Here is a 23,786-nt window from a genome sequence, read left to right on the forward strand (position 1 = left end):
AGGTACAAATCTTTGGACTCACCAATATAATATAGAGTAGTTTATCTGAATTTTCCAAATACAAATGGACTGGATATTGTAAATGCAAAAGTAAATTCCTACTTGATAATTGATCTTATTGTATATAGTCTAACTATGTTAAAGCTAAAGCCATTTTATTAAAAGAAAAAGTAGAAAATGTTTCAGAATATATGTTTAACTATACAAAGATGTGTTGCATTTGTATAACCATGTGAAGATGTATTGCTTTTGTTTAATTATGTAAAGATGTGTTGCTGTTTTACATAGCCTGCCTAGGGTACTTGATTGCTCTAATAAAAAGCTGAATGATCAATAATGTGGAACTTACAGGTAGGTAGAATAAGTAGAAGGAAGAATTCATCCTACATGTAAAAAAAAAAGGAGATGATAGGGGCCAGAGACAGACATGGAAGAAGCAGAAAAATATAACATAGATAATTAAAGAAAGATAAAAAGGCAAGATATAAAATGATATAAACAGATTAAAATTAAATTAATTTGTTAAATTAAAAGAACTAGTAAAATAAGCATAATCTAGGCTAAGTATTCATAATTAATAATAAGTTTCTGTGACTTTATTTTCAGGTTCATTGACAGTCCAAATAATATTTCAACTACAGAAGAATAGAGAAAAGTTTATTCCTGAGAGTACAAACCCGTTTACCAAGATTATCATGCACAGGACAAGCACCTTCTACAACTGTTGAATAAATAGACAGTACAAAGCAAGCAAAATGTAGGGGAACTAGTAGCGAGTATGTTCTCAGCAGCACTGCAGGACACCTACCCCTAGTGGAAGAGCAGAAATGACTGGAACATGAAGTCACAGGAAAGATAATTTCCTGAAATAAATAGGACAGAATTGATAACAAGCTACAATTAACATAGGATTGAAAGTGGCCAAATCAATAAATCAGCAAATATATGAAAGAATAGAGAGAAATAAAATAAAATGTACAAACAAACAAGTGTATTTAAACAAACCAGCAAAACAACAAAAACAAAATTAAAGAAATTAGTCAAAAAACCTCTCAGTAATAATACAAATATTATTAGCCCCAAACTATGGGATTAGTGCTCACATATTACTTGATTTAATCAAATACAAAAAAACCCAACTCTTTGTGTTTGCAGAGACACAACTCCCTGGGAAGAGGGAGAATCAATTCAAAGACTGGCATAGTCTATACCAAGCAAGTAGAAGGAAAAGACTGACAAGAGTAGCTATCCTTATATATTACCAAGCAGGCTTCATGACATAATTGAATATATTATGTGGCCACATCAAATAAATGAAATGGACCATCAAGAAAACAGGAGGTTTATAGCTAAAATTATAGTTATAATTTATTATTAGTGACATAATTCATAAATTTAGTAGAGTGAAAAAGAAAAGATGAGCAGTCCCAGACATAAGGATTCTGTGTGACTTCTATATAGGACTCTCACTAATTTCCACACTTACATCACTAATCTTATTTTCTTTAAGTTCATTTAAAAACAAATATTTTGCTTGAAGATTGAATTTTAAGAACTTCAGGACTTAGCACTGTATAACTGTTTGCCCCACGTTTAGGTTCCATTATCTCAGTAACAAGAATGTAAAAAGGAAAGAAAAGGATGAAATACATGAGCTCGCAACATGACTCCTGGAGCCTGAATTTAAATCTTCTTGTGTTTGTATGCTCTCCACTATGCTGTCTCTTAGTTATATTACATAATATATAATATTTTATATTCATGTCCTTATATAAATATGAACAAATAGATGACAGATGCTATATGATAGATAGATAGATAGATAGATGATAGATAGATAGATAGATAGATAGATAGATGATAGATAGATAGATAGATAGATAGATAGATAGATAGATAGATAGCTCTATGATATATGATAAATATCTACATAGATAGGCAGATACTAAATGATGTATGGATAGATATATAGGTATATACATAAATAGTTTTCCTTCAGGATTTCAGAGAATATTTATAAATGATATTTTCATAAAAGCTTAAAATATTAGAGAAAACTAATAAGTGAATTTGATATGCAAACCATCTAGAATTCAAGTATCAAAACTGGAGACCATGGGTTTCATAGGCAAGAAATACAGAGATTGTGGTGGTGGTTTAATTGTATCATGGTCAAAAGCACAAAGAATGGCTCATTTTCTAGAAGGCATAATAGATAAAGATCCAGGATTTGACATAATTGTTGCTGTGATTGAAAGGTTTCTGGAGACAGGGGTAGCAAATGTTGAAAGAGTCATTCTAGATGAATTAACTAAGAAGAAAGTGAGCAATAAGAACTCCATTTGTCCTAATCTTCTTTCATACTATAAAATTAAAATATCTACTTTAGAACTGCAGTTGAATTCAGAAATGGGGACACCCTCTGTTACTATCCAGACCATCTGAGGTTCAATGCCAGAGCCCTTGAGCTAATCTTGTTTAGAATACTATATTATTGAGTTTATAATAATGGAGAATTTTATTAAATTTGACATGGTCTGTTTCATTAATTAACATAATGTTCCAAGTATGTGCATACAGTTGTTCTTCCACCAATCAAGATTACATTAATTAGATAATTGTTATGTATTTACAAACCTATTACTAAAGTTCCACATATGTTTAAATAATCTACCAAGATCATTTTACTTGGTTTCAGGACCCAGACATCTGTGAATCTCACTGGATCTTTATTGTGCTATATTGCCTGGACATAGGTACAGTCATGATCTCATAACATGACCCCTGATACATTCACTGCCATCTGGCAGAGTTTGTAAAGCTCATCCACAGAAGAACATAGCTGAAAATTCTTATAGCTTCCCCTTGTTACAGACATCACATCAGATTATATCTTGTCAATATTAAAATAAATTTGGTGATTGGAAGAAAAATGAAACATTTTATAATAAAAGTCTCATAAACTACCAAACTTAAACCCTTCCAGATTAATGCTAAAAGTTAAATTTTTCAGTTTGAATCAACATATAAAAGCCACAAGGCTGTAGCAAATGTTTGAGCCTGTAGAGAAACAAAACTGAGACCAAGAAAGGGAAAGTGACTTCAGAAAGGTCACAGTGCTAATTGGCAGATGTGACATTTAGAGTTTGTTTTGGCTCAGTAAGTTTCTTCTTTGGAAAAAATGAATTTTTAACAGAAGTCAAGAGAGTAACCTTAACAGGGTAGAGATTTCACCAACTGGGAAATGCTTCAATAAACAGAGTTAGAGAGACCATGAGAAAATATAGTATGTACCCAAAGAGGTTCTTCATAAATAATCTTTGGTCCATCCACAGGGCAAAGTATTCCTATCATGTTTGCTTTAGTGCTTCCTGACACAGATTAATCATGAGTACATTCAGCCTATTACTTACTCTGAAGCCCACACTGATGTAATTTCATAAACTGCCTGCTTACCTCAGTATTTTGGTAAACAGCTGACAATATATGGAGTTCTGATTCAAGTGATTATACTAGAACTGATATTTAAAGATGTCATAATCATCATAAAATCATAACATCTAACAATGTGTGATGTTGCTGCTATGAGAAGACCTAAAATAAACCAATTACACCTGTGTGATCTTGGTGGTGTGAGTAAGTGTACCATAAAACAACTAACTATACCTGTGTATGATGTTGCTTGTATGAGAAAACTTATTATAACACCAACTTACTAAACCAGTGTGTAATGGTTCTGGTATGGGCAAGCCTGCCATAAAACATGTAAAACTATGTCATAAACAATTGTACACCATGCCTGGTATCTGATAAAAAATAATAAATCTCAATCTAATTGGCTCTTGTGTTTACTGAACAATGTTTTATTTAATCATTACATTACAGTGTATGTCTACTAACTGGAAAAATAAGTTTATTGGACTGTGAAATCTTTAACTTGTGTTTATTGCAGGCACTACTACATAATTAAGCAATGAAAATACATTCTGTGAAGTTCTGTAATGTTCTCCCAATGAAGAAATTGTGCAATGGCATAGATTTTGGAAAGCATCCATCATTAGGTAGCACAGTGCTGTTTCTAAACTCTGTGGCTCATATACTTCATTTTAGTTATAGAGAACTTTGTGTCCTTATATCACCATGGGTATTTAATTTTTCCTGGTATAGATGGGGCATTATTTAATAAGATTTTTTTATAACCATTTACTAAGGCAAGGGAGTTTTTGAGTGAATTTATTGTATCTGTTATTTTTTAAATTCCTTTTGCTAAACATAATCTCTAAGGTACATCCAAGTAGTAGATTGTATCTTCTCTGCAGCAGCAAGGAATGGAACAATAGTCTGGAGTCTTAGGAGAAGCTGATACTCCCATGGAGAGCAGAAAGTCAAGTATAAACTAGAATTACCACCATCACTTGCATCAAACTTAGATCACCAGATGAAGGGCATCCTCTCTCTAAGATTTTAGATGGAAATTTCTGTCCTGCCCAATCCTATAGTCTTTCAGTCCCAAAGAAACACACAGAGGCTTATATTAATTACAACTTCTTTGTCTTATTAGCTCAGGCTTATTATTAAATAGCTCTTACAACTTAAATTAATGCATAATTCTTATCTATCTTCAGCCACGTGGCTTGGTACCTTTTATCAGTGAGCATTTTCATTCTTGCTTCCTCTGCATTCAACTGGTAACTGACTCTCTGTCTTTCCTCCTCCCAGAATTCTTCCAGTCTGTTTGTCCTGCCTATATTTCCTACTTGGCTAATAGCCAATCGGTACTTTATTAAACCAATAGGAGTGACAAATCTTTACAGCATACAAGAGAATTATTCCACCGCATAAGAAAACCTTGTAAAGGCCTACCAAGCATAAGCCTAGAACAAATTCTGTAAATGAACTATTAATAAAGAGAGTATTTCCATTATCATTGTGTTCTTATGGTCATTATTTTCCAATATGTTCTTGCTATCTGAACATCATAGAAACATAGTAGGCCTATCTAACAGTAGGACCAAACCCTGAAATTTGCAAAGATATCCTTAATCTCTTTCAGTTCTGCTGATTTTAAAAAGTAAATTCTTACTTCTTAAACTGAGGCATATATAAACATACAGTGGGACCAACGTCCACAGAAACTGCAATTATGATCCAGGTAGACAGTTGAGTCAGGTGCGGCATTTAAGTGTAGGACATGTTCCTTATAGCCTCTATGTGTTTAAAATCTAGAGTGATTTTTTTTTTTGATTTTTCGAGACAGGGTTTCTCCGTAGCTTCTAGAGTGATTTTAAATCTTAGTTCATTGATTCTCATACTGAAATGTCTAATCCAAAACTCATTTTGAAGATAGTCCTGGATCCTAGGGTAAAAGAGAAACAAAGAGCTAGAAATGCCTTTCTTTGGTCTACTTTTTATTCATTATATATGTGAATTAAAAATATATTGTGCCAAATAATTACAACTATATTTGAAAAACCACTAACAAATATGATAACTTTCAGTTTTCTACCCTTTTTTAAAAATAATATTGTTTTATTTTTTCAAATGTTTTATAGACTTTTACAATGGACATCGATTATACCCATCTTCCACTACATTCCCCAAATTCCCATACTGTTTCCAACTACATCATCATCCCAGGTTGATCTGTTCTCCTTTCGTTATTGTTAAAAATCCCTAGAGTCCAATTAGTATCCCTATGCATACAGGTGTCACGAATCACTGTGCTATGAGAAACCTAACAGTAGTCAGATTCCCAAAAGAGAGTGACTCTTCCTTCAGTGGCCACTAACTACAATCTATTCTTCTTTTCCTGTCATAACTCTCATTTTTAGTTAAAAGGTATTCTTAGAAATTTAGTAGAAAAGCATTAAATTTTGTATCACCAGATGTGGTTATTTAATTTTTTTCCATTTTTTTTTTTTGAGTTTTGGGGCCAAACATTCAGTCTAGGACTAATGATAGAATGCATTTCTCTGGTCCACAGGGGTTATGTGTAGAAACCTTGGTGAACACCTCAAATTGTAGATAGTAGAAAACTACTACCTTTTAGATACGAACAAATAATAAAGATAAACAGACTAAAAACCATCCTATAAAATTATAATTATCCTGTAATAAAATTAAACAATAACAACATATTCTATATTAATAGATTAATTCCTTTCTGCTTCTGTCTTTGTCTCTTTCTTTCTGTCTGTCTGTTTCTCTCATTCTCCTGTCAAAAAGAGGATGGCAAATGCAGGAGATTGCTCTAAGTCAAGGAATGACTCATGATACAAGCAAGATAAAATAGGGCAATGTATGATTCCATAGCAACACATAGAATGGGAATTGAAAATTTATCAATTGTTTATTTCTGGAATTTTCCACTGGAATTTCCAAATTGTGGTTACCTAGGGGTACTGGAACTTTAAAAACAAAAGGATAGATAAGTTATCCTGTTGTTGTGGGGCCCCATCTTCTTCCTGGAAACTTCAAATGGTACTGCACTGAAGATAACACTGAAGGACAGAAATGTGACTTTCAGCTACACAAGAAAACATAGCAATCTTCTCAGCAGAAATTGTCCTGAGTTTCCTTTTCCTTTTGATTCTCTCCTGTTTTCTGTCATGTTTTTAAGTCAGGTCTCACTGTGTAGCCTGACCTGGCCTGATATCAGCTAAGTAGATCAGGTTGATCTTCAACTCACAAAAAACCTGAATATTTTTTCAAGGATAAAAAGAAAGCTGCCATAGCACCCTTGAAACCAAGGAATACAAACTGAGCAAGAGCCTTGTAAAAGTGACACAACTAGAAGCTAAGTTAACAAATGAATGGAGCAATGAAAGAGGCTAGTATCTCAGACACAGACATTAATCTACATAATTCCTTGCAGGTATGCCTGGCATCTTCTCTCTGGGTTGATTCTAGAATCTGTCAAGTGAATAATTAACATTAACTATCAACACTACAACTTGTATCCTTTAATGAAATTAACAGTCTATTCATACAAACTAAAAATATTTTAATTAGCCAATCAAACCAAATTTTAAGAAAATGTATGTATCCCTCTTTCCATGTCCACTTTCTAATGAACTATACAAATATTTTGAAAACAGAAGTAAAGGCTAAATAAATATGTATGGAATAAATAAAAAATAAATTGAGAGATAGAATACAAAGATATTTCCAAGTGAGGAAAAAGTTGATTAGGTGAAAGACAATAGACTATGTTGTTTAGGAACTGAACTCATGTAGAGACCCTTTACTGTATCTGTTGACCATAATCTATCTGCATAGAGATAGTTAATACATTAGAGCCATCAATAATCTGTTCAAAATCTCATTTCCAAATGCACTTGTTTGTCAGATTTTCTTACCATAAACAGGACTCTCAATATTAATAGTTCAATATGCTGGACCTACACAAATGCGTAGAGCTCAAAATGAGTTAATGAAGGGTAGATTTACTAAATCCTCTAAAACTTAGAACAACTGTTACTATAGTATCAAGTCTGACAAATGCAGTTAGTGGATAAGTGAGGATAGTTGCTCATACAGTATCCCCGAGTTGATCAAAACTGATTAGTAAATTAGAGCTTGATGTGTCTAGGTCATTAATATTAAAAAGACACCTGGGCATGTTCTCCACATATTAATTTCTCAGAGGACACAAAACACAACTTGGAAATACTAGCAGGAGAGCAGAAATAGCTTCAAACGTAGGTTGATTCTAATTCTGCCTGCACAACATTTTTGCCAGGAGGAAAATTATTTGCCATGAAACACACTTTCAAATTCAAGAAAAACATATAAGCATCCCCTGAATATTAACCTTCATCAGGCGATGAAAGAAGACAGAGACAGAGACCAACATTGGAGCACTGGACTGAAGTCTCACGATCCAAAGGAGGAGCAGAAGGAGAGTGAGCACGAGCAAGGAACTCAGGACGGCGAGGGGTGCACCCACACACTGAGGCAATGGGGATGATCTATCGGGAACTCACCAAGGCCAGCTGGCCGGGGACTGAAAAAACATGGGACAAAACCGGTCTCGCTGAACATAACGGACAATGAGGACTACTGAGAACTGAAGAACAATGGCAATGGGTTCTTGATCCTATTGCACGTAATGGCTTTGTGGGAGCCCAGGTAGTTTGGATGCTCACCTTAATAGACCTGGATGGAGGTGGGTGGTCCTTGGACCTCCCACAGGGCAGAGAAACCTGCTTGCTCTTTGGGCTGAGGAGGAAGGAAGACTTGAATGGGGGAGGGGGAGGGAATGGGAGGTGGTGGCAGGGAAGAGGCAGAAATCTTTAATAATTAAATTAATTAATTAATAAAAAAATCAGCAAGAAAAAAAAAGACAAATTCATGTAAAACAATTTTAAAAACCTGCTAAAAGCTTCTACAAAAGACAGTATCTATCAATATTTCTGTCTTTCTATCTACTTACATCTATCTATCTATGTATCTCTATCTATCTATCTATCTATCTATCTATCTATCTATCTATCTATCTACCCAACTCTCATCTATCTATCTGTATCATCTCTCCCTCTTTCAGTCCTTCTCTCTCTCTTTCACACACACCCACACTATGACTGTATAACAACACATCCCATTTGTAGCCTTCTATTTTTTATGTTGTGTAACATAAAACTAATTTTGATGAAACATGTAAGAATGGGCTTGCATTTTTCCCCTTGACAATCTTTTCACATGTGATTTGTAACTGATACATTATTTTCTGTATTTCATTCCTACATATTAATTTCTATGTCTTATTCAGGGTTACTATTGCTATGATGAAACACCATGACTGAGTCAGTTCGAAGAGGAAAGGGTTCATTTAGTTTATGCTTCCACATTACATTTCATCATCAAAGAAAGTCAGGGCAGGAACATAAAGGGCAAGAGTATGGAGGCAGGAATTGATACAGAGGACACAAAAAAGTATTATTGTTTGTTGCCTTGTTCCACAAGCCTTGCTTATTTAGCCTGTTTTATTATAGAACTCAAAACCATCAGTCCAAAGATGGTTCTACAACAATAGGTTGGGTTGAAGCTATGTAAAATGGACTTGATCAGGCTAATAACTGATAAAATTGCTGTCTTCCTTGGGAACAAGTAGGAGTTTGATAGTACCATGAATGGGGATCCTAAATTTTGAAAAATGAAGAAAATTATCTGGCATAAACCTTCCTCTCCTTCTGATTATGACTGTGGGGTTACAGTAGCTAGCTCCAGCCTGCCAGACTTCACCATCATAATGGAGTAAACCTGTGAGCTAAGAATAAACCTTCTCTCCCTTAAGTTGCTTTGGTCAATAATAGAAAAATAACTACAACAATAGCTGTCTCCTAAATGAAAAGAACAATATTCAAAAAATGCTTAAGATGTACAATCTTAAGGGGATTATTCAGCAATTTATAGCAATTTACAATGAGAAAATGTCTGGTGAAGTGCTGCCATAATAAATTCTATGGCCTCAGAGTATAGATGAATAAATAAAAAATAAGAGACAATAAATAAATAACTAAATAAGTAAATTTTATTAAAAAGTTGAGTAGATCATATAGAAACCAGAAAAGACTGGATCAAGTTCAAAAACATTATATTTGACTAGAGAAAAATGGAAATCTTAACAAAAGTAGTAAATCTGATAAACCATCATGTTGAAATATTATCAAAAATATTTTATTGCTCTGGGTGATGCTTTGAACGGAAATGACCGCACAAACTTATATATTTGAATATTTGGTCTCTAGTTGAAAGGGTTAGGAGGTGTGGCCATGTTGGAGGAGATATGTCACTGGGAGGAATGGACTTCGTGCATTTAAAAATCCAGACTAATGCCAGTCAATTCTCTCTGCCATGTACTTGTGAATCAGATGTAAGTTCTCAGTTACTGTTTCAGTGCTGTGCTCCCTTGGCTTTGCTTTGGTGGTCATGGACTCGCCCTTTGAAACGTAAGTCTCCAATAAACTTTCTTCTATAGATTATCTTGGTCACCCTGTCCTTTCACAGCAAGAGAAAAGTAAACATAACTCCTTTAATTGTCTGTGTCTGCCTGATCAAGTTTATTTGCTGCAAGTGTTCCTGGTGGTTGTGTCATTTCATTGTGCACTATGCTGCGCTGAATACTCTGTGTGTTGTAGAGTTTCCTTTGGGAATAAATTATAAGTCCTTTTAAGTCAATGATTATCATGAAGTCTTAAAATTTATGTTGAGCAATTCACAACAATATTCACATTCAACAAATTTAAGTCAACTTCCAAAACTCTTCTCTCACGAAACAAACCTCTACAATCCTTAAGCAATAAATCTTGGAGAGACTTCCTTGCTCATGTTCTCCCTCCTTCTGTTCCTCATTTGGACCTTGGGAGCTCAGTCCATTGCTCTAATGTGGGTCTCTGTCTCTATCTCCATCCATCGCCAGATGAAGGTTCTATGGTGATACGCAAGATATTCATTAGTATGGCTATAGGATCGGGCCATTTCAGGTTCTCTCTCCTCAGCTGCCCAAGGACTTAGTTGGGTACATCTCTCTGTACCCCTGGGAACCCCTCTAGAGTCAAGGCTCTTGCCAACCCTAAAATGGCCCCCTTAATTAAGATATATACTTCCTTGCTCCCATATCCATCCTTCCATTATCCCAACCATCCCATTCTCCCAAGCTCTCCCCATCCTCCCCTTCTCACTTGTCTCTCCCCATCTCCCCTTTCCCCCATCCCACCCCACCCCCTAGTTCCCAATTTTTGCTCAGCAATCTTGTCTACTTCCAATATCCAGGAGGATAACTGTATGTTTTTCTTTGGGTTCACCTTCTTATTTAGCTTCTCTAGGATCGCGAGAACATGAGCAAGGAAGTCAAGACCGCGAGGGGGGCACCTACCCACTGAGACAGTGGGGCTGATCTATTGGGAGCTCACCAAGGCCAGCTGGACTGGGACTGAAAATGCATGGGATAAAACCGGACTGTCTGAATATGGTGGACAATGAGGGCTGTTAGGAAGCCAAGGACAATGACACTGAGTTTTGATCCTACTGCATGTACTGACTTTGTGGAAGCCTAGCCTGTGTGGATGATCACCTTCCTAGACCTGGATGGAGGGGGAAGGACCTTGGACTGCCCACAGTGCAGGGAACCCTGACTGCTCTTTGGACTGGAGAGGGAAGGGGAGGGGAGTGGGGTGTGGGGAGTGAGGGGAGGCGGGGAGGAGGCAAAATTTTTAATTAAAAAAATTTAATAAAAAAATCTTAGAATGTACATCCACCCTACGTGAGCAATCTGCATATACTCTTCTGTTGGAGGGGGGGATGCTTGTTCATCCTGACTGCGCAGAACCGAAATAACCACACAGAAACCATATTAATTAAAGCACTGCTTGGCCCATTAGCTATAACTTCTTATTGGCTAGGTCTTACATCTGAGCTTAACCCATTTCTAGTAATCTGTGTGTTGCCACAAAGCTGTGGATTACCAGTTAAAGATTCAGCATGTCTATCTCTGGTTGCAGCTCCATGGTGTCTCTCTGACTCCGCCTTTCTTCTTCCCAGTATTCAGCCTAGCTTTCCCTGCCTACCAAAGTTCTGCCTTGCTGTAGGTCCAAAGTAGTTTCTTTATTCATTAATGGTAATCACACCACACAGAGGGGACTCGCACATCATTCTTCATTGTAATTTTGTTGCATCCATAAATAGGGTATTCTGTCCCTCCATACTGCCACAATCATGTCCATAGGAACGTGCCATCTTTCATTTGAACTTTTAAAAACACTATATGTCAGTACACTCATGTTCATTCCAGTTTTGCAAGAACATTGTTTGTGTGAGTTATTAAATCTAAGGCATCATATTTACCTCCTAAATAAATAACAAAGGAAAAAACAAATGAAAATAACTCTTGTGAATTCACTTTGCCTGAGATATGTATTCCCAATCCTGCCTATATTTCTATTCTTCTAATTCCATATAACTACTGAATTTCTCTCCATTATGTTGAAAAAATGAAATCAGAATTTAGCTCTGTGACTGCAATTGGAGTAGCATTTGCTCTAAATGTCACTCTTCACCTTTTTCTCATTTTTCATGATTTAGGGGCTTGCCAAGGAGTTCTTTCTTAGCAGATTTAATTTATACGAACTCAAAGATCACATTCAACTGATAACTGTGTTAATCAACATCAAATTTATTTAAAGATGTGTCTATGAATATGTGTATACAAGGATACCACATCTTATTGCGGTGATATTTTGTTTGTACTTTAACAAATAAAGATTGCCTAAATGTCAGAGTGCGGAGCTAGCAACACTATTTAGCCAGAGAGGCCAGGGCTTGGTGAGGCATTCCTGAAAGCTGTGTCCCATATGATCTCACTAGTTATTACATTAATTTATGTAGTCATTTTTGCTGTTGTTGTTTTTCAAGACAGGGTTTCCTAAAGAGTTGTAGTCTGTCCTGGAACTTGCTCTATAGACCAAGCTGGCCACAACTCACAGATATCCATCTGCCTCTACCTCCTAAGTGCTAGGATCAAGGGTGTGTGCCACCACTCTCTGGCCTCTTTGGCTAACTAGTGTAGCTAGCTCTGCACTAAGATCTTAAGGCAAGCTTTATTTGTTAAAGCACAAGCAAAATATAATCACCTCTTCAACCCATCTTCTCATTCATGCTTTTTTTCTTTAATAAATCTGATTTTATAATCTTTTTCTATAAAGAATAGATGGAATTCATAAAACAACTCTACTATCAATACACTATCTCCAGTCACAGGAACAAACACATATAAAAATAACCTTATTGGTATAAAGTGTACACATGATACTAAAATAGTTCATTGGAGAAATTTGTAATTTCTTTTTGGTATATAATCAGAGAAGGGTTGTAATTGGATGTTTCTCTCCCATCTACTAGTTTCCAAACAACCACTCTGAGGCTTAATATTAATTGCAAACTGTTTGGCCAAAGATGTAGACTTATTACTAACTAGCTTTTACAGCTTAAATGAAACCATTTCTATTAATCTATGTATTGTCATATGACCATAGTATTACCTTCCATCTTGCTTCTCAGATGGCTACCGATGTCTCTAAAATTCTGCCTTCTTTTTTTCTGTATCTTGCTTGAGTTTGTTGCCTGGTTCTATTCTGCTTGTCTATTGGCTAAATCAGTGTCTTTATTACCCTGGGGTAATAAAGCATATTCACAGCATACAGATGGACATCCCACACTAAAGGGTCCCAACAGAAAAAGCAGAAATGTAAGAACAATTTGCTGATGCTCAAGTGTAGATTTCACTACACCCCACCTATATTTGACTACATTTAGTAATGACACAGCAAGCACACTGTGAATAAATAATACTGTGATTGCTAACCATTACTTTGCATGAAATAATTAAGGGAAGTCTTAAAAAAGAAAAAAGAAAATACCACAACACATTGAACTTCCTAAACAACATAGCAATGCTTCTTCTTGAAAGCCCCAAAAGAATTGTTTCCTTGGTAAAGGAAGACAGATGGGCTTTCTGATTTTATCATGACACCTGCTCATTCTGTTCACCACACTGCTTAATCATGTGTTCCAGCCAAAGAAATGGCAGGCCATATTTCTTAATATGTTTTAATACTAAAAATTACAAAACAATAGTTGTGATTTATTTGACATAAAAATGGTCATTTTGGGCTTTCCCAACTTTCCACATGAGCTCTTTTTTTTCAGGTCAAAATTACTCTCTGAAAAGGGGTAAAGACTTTGTATAAATGCAAACTAATCTTTATTGGGCATATTAAATTGTTGTTTGATTATTCAGACAATCATCAAATGTAGTTTTACTTTTAACATATGCACGTATTTCTTTTTTATCTCACACAATATATTTTCTCCTTTGGTTGCTGTTCTGTTTCAGTCTTTGTCATCTTTGCAAGCTGGAATATAATTCTTGGGCAAATTCTTGATGACTTAAAGCCACCATGTACTTCTAGGATGTATCACTGCACCCATAGGTTACAATATCTCCCAACCCCCATCAGAGAAACTTATATCGACATTAGGTGATGATTAGCATAGGATCTACAAGTAGCCAAGGTACAGAGAATAAGTGACTGCACAATGCTCAGTTCTAAATGTAATATATACATCATATCCTTTTCAGAATGGCTAGAAACCATGGCTAAAGAGGGCACAGCAAGACTGCAAGTGCCATATGGGTGAGTGACTACAAGAAAACAGTGTCTTCTGGGCAAATAGCTGCACATATGTACTCACAATGGTCATGACAGAATGCAAAGAACTGGGCAAGCTCAAGTCAGACAGTATCCCAGCATGGAGAAGGAGTTGGTCACAGAATCCCACCCATACCCAAGAAGGTATTGTGAATTGCTAGCTAATGAAAGAGGGAGAGGCGGTTTTCTCCAAAAGTATAGACTCTGTTAAGTCAGCAATGCTTCAGTGGAAGAGCACATCTCCAAGAATATGTGAGCTGCAAAATAGACCTGATGGGTTTAAAATGAAAAACAACACAAAGTTGGATAAGGAAGGAAGTGGGGGTGAATCTGGCAAGGTATGAATGAGTATGATCACAACTCATTATATAACATTGTAAAAAAATTAATAAAATATTTTAAGACTATTTAAAGATTTAAATCATTCTAAAATTAATAAAAAATTTAAAGATAGTTTCCAGTAATGTCAGTGTCTGGTAGAGCTTATGCCAGATGTTGAGTTGCCCAGAAAGGGTATGTTAAGCCTGCTTAAGACCTTATATGCCTCGAGAACAAACTCTAGAGGACACAGGTGGGATTTCCCTGAAGACAGGCAAATACTTCCTGTCTTTAGCAGCATTATTGTTGTGTTTAAGAAATGAGAGATAAAGACAGAGTTAAGTAAACAATTAAGCATCCTAGTGGATTAATATAAGTTAATTACACTCGAACTCATTATATAGTTGAAACAAACTGTTATCTACACACAATAATTAAGACCCTTACCTGCTTTTGCAGATTACTGCTCATCCAGTGGGAGACCTCTGAGCCTCAGCATGTAATAATAAAATAAAACAGAGGCACAACACATTCTTTCTAGTAATCCTCCTGGTTACTGTTCACTGCACCTTGACAATGACCTTCTTATACATTTATCATTATTTGTCTAACTAATTGACCTCATTAAAATCATATTGCTCTGGTCTATCAAAGTGATGATAATGTCCCACAGTGTGAGGAGACTATAAGCAGCAGTTTTCTTTTTTCTCTTAAGAGGGACAGTTAGAAGTAAATGTCATGCAGAATCTGACTCACATAATTGTAAGAATACTTACAAGTCTCACATTTATGGAGACACAGAATATACATATAGACAGAGGAGTTTTCCTTTTGAAGGATGATAAAAGGCCAAGAAATTAGTACACAACCTCAAACAATGCTATATGTGCATCTAAAATTTAAAATCTTATGTACCTGATAAGACAACAGATTTGGTTATATTGTAAAGTGTAGTAGTTCTAGGAGCATGGGATTTTCTTTTTAAATTTTTAATAATGAAGGTCTTCAATAATTAGTCCTAGATTTCCATATCAGTTGATGAAAGAATATATGCTATTTAACTTATATAACTTATTTCTTTCCCAGGTATTTAATCTGTCCTAGTATAACATAAACATGGCAGTCAGCCAAGCAGTATTAGTTTTACGGCACGATTGGAAAGCAGTGGTTTTCTCTGCAACCTCTGTAACGTAAGATTAAACAGTTCTTAATTTTTTTCCTTTCTCTCTCTACAAACTAACTGCTATCTTCATTATAATTGTACATTTAAAATAAATACACAATAGGCCACGGCCTAGCAGCAGCTGCTCCGCTTGCTCTTGAACCTCTGTTTTTGGCTCACCGCCTTCACTCCAGACTTCACCATGTCCATCAGGGTGACCCAGAAGACCTACAAGGTGTCCACCTCCAGCCCCCGGGCCTTCAGCAGCCCTTCGTACACGAGTGGACCCGTTGCATGCATCAGCTCTTCCAGCTTTTCCCGGGTGGGCAGCGGCAGCAGCTTCCGGGGCGGCCTTGGCACCAGCATGGGTCTGGGCGGCTTCAGCGGGGCTGGTGTAGGAGGAGGCATCACAGCAGTCATGGTGAACCAGAGCCTGCTGAGCCCCTTGAAGCTGGAGGTGGACCCCAACATCCAGGCCATGCGCACCCAGGAGAAGGAGCAGATTAAATCTCTTAACAAGTTCGCCTCCTTCATTGACAACGTGCGCTTCTTGGAGCAGCAGAACAAGATGCTGGAGACCAAGTGGAGCCTGTTGCAGCAGCAGAAGACATCGAGGAGCAACATGGACAACATGTTTGAGAGCTACATCAACAACCTTCGACGGCAGCTGGAAGTCCTGGGCCAGGAGAAGCTGAAGCTGGAGGCAGAGCTTGGCAACATGCAGGGCCTGGTGGAGGACTTCAAGAACAAGTATGAGGATGAGATCAACAAGCGTACAGAGATGGAGAACGAATTTGTCCTCATCAAGAAGGATGTGGATGAAGCATATATGAACAAGGTGGAACTGGAGTCCCGCCTGGAAGGGCTGATGGATGAGATCAACTTCCTTCGGCAGATCCATGAAGAGGAGATCCGTGAGCTGCAGTCTCAGATCTCAGACACGTCTCTGGTGCTGTCCATGGACAACAGCCGCTCCCTGGACATTGACAGCATCATCGCTGAAGTCCGTGTCCAGTATGAGGACATCGCCAACCGCAGCCGGGCTGAGGCTGAAAGCATGTACCAAGTTAAGTATGAGGAATTGCAGACCCTGGCTGGGAAGCACGGGGATGACTTGCGCCGCACAAAGACTGAGATCTCTGAGATGAACCACAACATCAGCAGCCTGCAGGCAGAGATTGACGGCCTCAAAGGCCAGAAAGCTACCCTGGAGGCTGCCATTGCCGATGCCGAGCAGCGTGGGGAGATGGCCATTAAGGATGCCAATGCCAAGCTGGCTCAGTTGGAGGCTGCCCTGCAGCAGGCCAAGCAGGACATGGCGCGGCAACTGCGCGAGTACCAGGAGTTCATGAATGTCAAGTTGGCCCTGGACATTGAGATCGCCACATACAGGAAGCTGCTTGGAGGGCGAGGAGAGCAGGCTAGAGTCTGAGATGCAGAACTTGAGCATCCATACAAAGACCAGCAGTGGCTACGCAGGAGGGCTGAACTCAGCCTATGGGGAACTCACCAGCCCTGGCTTCAACTATGGCATGAGCTCCTTCCAGCCCGGCTTTGGCTCTGTCAGGGGCTCCAGTTTTTATAGTTGCACCAAGGTTGTGGTTGTGAAGAAGATTGAAACCCGCGATGGGAAGCTGGTGTCTGAGTCCTCTGATATCCTGCCCAAGTGAACGGCCCTTGGAGACGTTGCCAGCCTGGGCTCCTGAAGCTGCCCATGGAGGAGACATCTGACAGAGTCCAGGAAAGGAGTGACCCACCAAAGGATCAGAGGCATACCTCTCTAGCCACCCCCCGACTCCCCTCAAAACCCAGTTCAATTGTATTTTCCAAAATAAAGAAGCCTCAGCAGGCTCCATCAACTGAAAAAAAAAAAAAATACACAATAGGAATTAGTTGTTTATCTGGGAAATTGTGAAATAAAACAATGTGTTTCTAAAATGTACACTTGTTGTCTGAATTTTAAGCTCTAGTTCAAGACATTATGTTTCATTGCAATCATGTTTTTAATTTTGTGTGGAGTGTGCAGAGTAAATGTGTGGTGCCTGTTTATAGTGTCTGTACTTGTATCTGCATGTGGAGGACTGAGGTTCAAGACGTTCTTCTCTCATCAGTCACTTTGCATCTTTATTTTTTGAGACAAAGCTCATAAACATAAAGCTCATAGATTTGGGTTAAGACTTCTTGACAAATGCACCCCGGGGATCTACCTGTCCTTATCCTTCCTGGTTCTGAACCCAGAAGTATAAGGTTACAGTCGGGACTGCCACATGTCTTTCTTTTATGGGTTCTGAGGATCAGAATCCAAGTTCTTGCATTTATGCACCAGGGATTTTACCAGTTGAGCTTAGTCCCAGCCATCATTTGTGTTTTTATGTCTCATGTCTTGTACTATGCATGGAAGACGGTTTTTAGCTATATTAATTGACAGGGCTTTCTAGTTCTTTCATAATACATTATTTTTTAAACTTTAAAAACTGACAAGATTAAACCTAACATTCAGGAGGTGGCAGATGTCAAGGTCATATTCATCAAGCTCCACTTTAGACAGAATTTATGCAAACCCTTTTCATGAACTGCCTTGTGCTAGAAAGAAACTGGATAGAGCTATAACAATTTAGAAGTATGACTTAAATTTCTTTTCTCTGGACTTATTTTCTTTATCAATAAAATTTTTATATTGCTTCAACTTGCACCTGCATTCAATTCATAATATTTATGCATCTCTAAAGCAAGAGTTTGGGGGGCTGGAGAGATGGCTCAGAGGTTAAGAGCACTGGCTGCTCTTCCAGAGATGCTGAGTTTAATTCCCAGCAACCACATGGTGGCTTGCCAAGGTTCTGAATTATTTATTTTTTATCATAAATGTGTTGTAATTTGTTATATTATTTATTACCAAAGTAAAACAAAACTAGAGTTGTGTTTACTCATAAGAATGTATGGTATGACAAATACAGGAAAGAAACAACTTACAGGAGGGAAGACCCATTTGGGCTCATAGTTTCAGCGAGGTCAGTCTATTATCACCTGATCTAGTGAATTTAGGGCATTAATTATATCCTTCTGCCAAAGCAGAAACATCATAGAGATAGGGCAAGGCAGGCAAAGGCTTTCATCTCACGACAATCAAAAGAAAGAGAGAAAGAGGAGAGAGAGAGGCAGAGAAACAAAAACAGAGGAGAGAAGAAAGAAACAAGAAGGTATACACAATTGCACAAAGTCTATCCTTTTATAGACCAAAGATTCTATGACTTACTCCCTCCAATAACACCCTTTCTCCTACCTCTTCTAGTAACTCCTAAAATAGCCCAATTCCTTTCAACATATGAGCCTGGGGCAAATATTCTGTCTTGAGAACTAAGCATGGTATTGTAAAAATGCTAATCTAAGTTCCTGGGAGTGTGGGGCAGAAAGATCTTTCTTACATCTGCCAAGTTATCAATTACACAACATATAGAATAGGTTTTATTGTCTGGTTGATGGAGTGAAGCACAGCACAGTTACTTCTCTCCTGCAAAATGCAAATGAAGAAAACAGGGTGGGATAAGCCTTTTGCCAAAAAACCTAAAAGAATATTGGTGGTGGTTCTTGTTTCATTGTGCAACTAACTCAAACTTGCTAATCTAATGGATCATTTCCTCAATCTTATTCTGCAGCAACCTATTAGCCTGCTGACAGCCAATAGTATAATTTACAATTTACAGTTTAATAACAGACAGAAAATGATATCCATTTAGTAAATACTACACATTGGAGTTGAGCTTTGACGATTTCCTTGCTTAGTGACTTTTAGCACAATACTCCCTCATTATGTTAGGCAATATCAGTGAGCCCTGTCATCTATTGTACTTATTACATATCTAGCTCACCATGAGTTTATTGGGTCAGATACTCATGCAAGTCAAGAAACATCTGTGCTCTTTTACATTATATATTACATCAGTTATTTTTTTCTTCATTGTGACCATATACCTGACAAGAAGCAACCTAAAGGAAGAAGAGATTTTTGGCTTCTAGTTCTAAGAGTTAGAATGCATCATGGTGGAAATGCATGGTGGCAGAAAGTTCAGGCAGCTTGTCATGTGACATTTGCAGAGAGAAAAAATGTTGGGGGTTAGGGCATGCGTCAAAAATTTCAAGCTAACTCCCAAGTGTTCCAATTATATTTTCTTTGTTATAAGGAATAAACTCATGCAACAGGAGGGGAAGTCCAGTCTCAGGTGAACCAGAGTGAGCCCTGAATGACTTGGTGGTTTTCTCTCAGTATCCAAAAGACCCACACCCTAACCTGGTCTAGACTTGTAATGGTTATTGGCTGACAAAGATTCCCCATCAGAAGAAAAAAAAAAGATGCTAATCGCCCTATATTATCCTTTCATCAGTGCAGTACCACAGACCATGGAATGGTACCTTCTATGCTTAGGGTCATCGTATATTTTCTATTAAACCTTTTAGAAAACACCCATATGAACACATCAAGGGATGTGTTCCATTATAAGGGTAAATCCAGCCAATTTTATAATGAAGATTAATCACAACACATGAGCATATGATTATCACAATACATATATTATCCATATGCCAATGTTCAACATTCATTTATATTTTAAAATATATGAAAAAATGATACCAGTAAAAGATTTAAGAAAATTGTTGGGGGCTGGAGAGATGGCTCAGTGGTTAAGAGCATTGCCTGTTCTTCCAAAGGTCCTGAGTTCAATTCCCAGCAACCACATGGTGGCTCACAACCATCTGTAATGAGGTCTGGTGCCCTCTTCTGGCCGCAGGCATACACACAGACAGACTATTGTATACATAATAAATAAATAAATATTTAAAAAAAAAAAAGAAAATTGTTCAGTCATTTGTGTCAAAGTTTGTGCTGCTATAACTAAACACTCCAAATTGAATAATAATGTAATTTTATAAATTATGTTTGCCTTCTATATCTGCTTTCCCTGAAGATGAGAAACCCTTAACCATCACCTGAATAGAAGGAAAACTGTACTATCACATGGTGGAATGCCGAAAGTAACTAAAAGATGTCTGAAGCTTCTTTTTTTTGGAACTAGGTGATCCTCTACTTACCAGAGGATCTTTTATGAATTGACTGCATTTTACACATTTTTCTTATTATATAATCATATTAGGATATTTAATTTTTAAAGGAGATGTATTCAATTTATAGCTGCATGATCAAATGAGCTCCTTCTCAAGATACCTTGGTGTGAACAATGGAGGATAGCATCAGAAGTTAAACGTACAGGAGGAGGAAAATGTCTGTACCTTACCTTGAACCACGAGCTTATCATCATGATGGGTACTGCCTTCTTTAATACCTGTGTTCTCAGATGGTTATCACCCTAAAGGTAAAGTTCCCTGTATGCTTCTCTAAACAAGTTGTAGTTTCTATCATTTTCAGCATTGTTATTAGCTCTTTGTTTTCCCCACTACCCAATATTGACCATAAACACCACCTATGCCTTTTCTCTGTATTTGTAGTGACATTTCATTTGTATTTTACTAAAGTTTTCCTGTGGATCCAAGAGTAAAACAACCCCTCTGGTCAGCCTTATAGACCACACAGTAGTAATACATATCTTTAATCCCAGGAGCCATAGTAGTTGCCATAGAAACTGGGCAGTGCATGCCTATATCCCAATGGTACACGCCTTTAATCACAGTCCTAGAAAGAAATATAAGATGAAAGGAGACAGTTCACAGCTCAGTCTGATTTGTGAAATTTCTGAAGTCAGGGTCGCCATTTTAGACTGAGGTTAGGGTAAGAGCCAGTGGCTGACTCTTTTACTTCTTTGGTCTTCAGGTTGAACTCTAATATCTATATCTGAGTTTTTATTAATCATGCTCCAATTGTATTAATCATGTTCCACTATTATAGTATTTTCTAGAAGGAATTTTTTACTGTTATTGTTTTATAATAATATATAGTTAATCACATTGACTTCAGAAAATACAGCCCCGCCACTCCATCAACAACCCTGATACAATTAAGTCTTTGCTTCGAGGTGCTAGAATGTTTTATCAAGGGAAATGAGTTTACAACAAAAGGAGTGTTTGAGGCCATATATCCTGCTCCCTGCTCTGTTCCCTGACTCCTGCCTGGGAATCAGAGAGCCTAAATGCAGGCTCCCAGTGTGAATCACCTTCTTTATTAAAATAACTATCACCTACCTTTGCATCAAGGATTCTAATTTGTGTCCTCAGAGACCAGCTGTAGGGTCTCTTTCTGGTGTGGGGCCTGAACTCTCTCCTCATTGTGCTGACTATCCTGTTACTTATATAGCTGTCTCTCCATGGTATTACTGATTCTTCTAGCAAGTATCTTACCCTCCACAATCCATATCTGTGTCCCTCTTGAACCACCAACAGAGACCTTTGACTTACCTGATTTAAAAACATGGATTTCTCTCCATTTCCCTCCCTCTGGCAGCCACTGTGACTTTTGAGACTTCCTGTCCTATTGCTTTTTATTCAAACTCTAATCAAATGGTCACTAAACTTTTTCTGAGTCCATTTTCTAAATTCTTTCACTAATGAAACTCAGAAGCCAAAATTTGGAATCCGGTTTCCCTGGTAACATTTACTAAGTAAAATGTAATTTGTGACCTGGACATTAATATTAGTGATTAAGACTGGAATAAAAGGAACTTTGTTTTCTAAAAGTCAGCTATCAAGAGCTATCAGGACTATTTAGGAAACTCCAGGCAACAAAGCCAATATTTCTTATGAGTGTATTGATATCCAATAGATTGTGACATTTTAGACACAAATATGTCACTCTATGTTTCTAACATAGTGGAATCACAGTAGCAATAAAATGTACTTATGAAGGGTGAAATTCTTATTTCTTTTCCTACTTAGTGAAAAGTGTTAAGAAGGTAGGTAGAATGAAACTCCTATATAGCGCTGCATGGAGAGAGTGTCCTGACCGAGTCTCCAGAGACTGAGTGGAAAAACTTGCCCAGAAATTGTCAGGCAAAGGTACTCCAAGGTAAGGCAAGTAACTACCTAAAAGCTAACGAAACTCATTATTGGTGCTATAAATGACTTGGGTTCATAACCCAGTGCATTAGTGACCCTATGTTTCAAAAGAATTATGAGTCAGAAATGGGTTAAAAGTAGGGAGAGGAAGAGTCTGAAAATTTTCTCTCTGCCATTTCTATGGTAACCTTACAGTTTGTACAAATCTGTGAGACAAAGACTAGAAGATGTATGGATTAGTGATTAGTGACAAGACAGTTGAACTGCCCCCTTTCTGAGGAGGTGAGCTAAGGACCCTCAGGTTGCCTCCACCATCTTTATTTCCAGAAAGCTTCTCCCTTCTCAAATGAAGGAGTCTCCATTTCCAATAGACAACATTCTTTGTCCTGTAGGGGCTCCAGCTCACTCAGCACAGGGCCATCTTTCCCCCTGGTAAGGTTTTCCTATGGAACTCTCTGGACAGAAGACATTGTTTTGGCACATAAGACTGTCAGACCACAGACCTCTAGCTACTTTTAACTCTTCTCCAAATATAAGGACAAGATCCCATGGTTTCTCTTTTAGAACAAAAGACTGATAGACTTCGCCTGAAACATTGCCTAAACAATGTTTAGATCTCAAAGCGAAAAACTAAGCCTAGCCCCTTCTCCTTGTAACCCCAAGATAAATATATGGTCCTACCTAGGGCCTACCTCGGTATCACATGTATTAGGTATAGCTAAACCATGCTGTGTGGAACTTCTGCCCCTTGCCCCCCATCCTAAAAGCTCAGAAATCAAATTTCTTTACAGGTTTTAAAGTTTCCTTCCTTTAAGTCCACCATCATACTGTACGTGATATCTCTCTCTCCTAAGGCAGCTCCTGGTCAGCTTTTGAAGGGTAGGCCACCTCTCTCACCTCACAGCCACATCACTTTGTCTAGAGGATGATGGTGTATGCCCCTAATGCTCTCTTCCTTTAAGGCCTTATCATAGCCCCTGGGATCTTTAGTCTCTCTCTGTCTCTGAATCTGTCTCTTGTCTTTCTCTCTCTTCCCTTCTTTCTCTCACTCTATCCCAATCTCTGTCCCTCTTAATAAAGCTCATTCTGAATGGAGTTCT

The 23,786-nt window shown here is 37.6% G+C and overlaps 1 pseudogene; it reads left to right on the plus strand.

Moving 5' to 3' along the window:
* Positions 1 to 15,889: 15,889 nt before the first annotated feature.
* LOC130877443 (keratin, type II cytoskeletal 8-like) lies at positions 15,890 to 17,405 on the plus strand (annotated as a pseudogene).
* The last annotated feature ends 6,381 nt before the right edge of the window (positions 17,406 to 23,786 follow it).

The sequence above is a fragment of the Chionomys nivalis genome, chromosome 1 (assembly GCF_950005125.1).
Source record: "Chionomys nivalis chromosome 1, mChiNiv1.1, whole genome shotgun sequence".
Lineage (NCBI taxonomy): Eukaryota > Metazoa > Chordata > Mammalia > Rodentia > Cricetidae > Chionomys > Chionomys nivalis.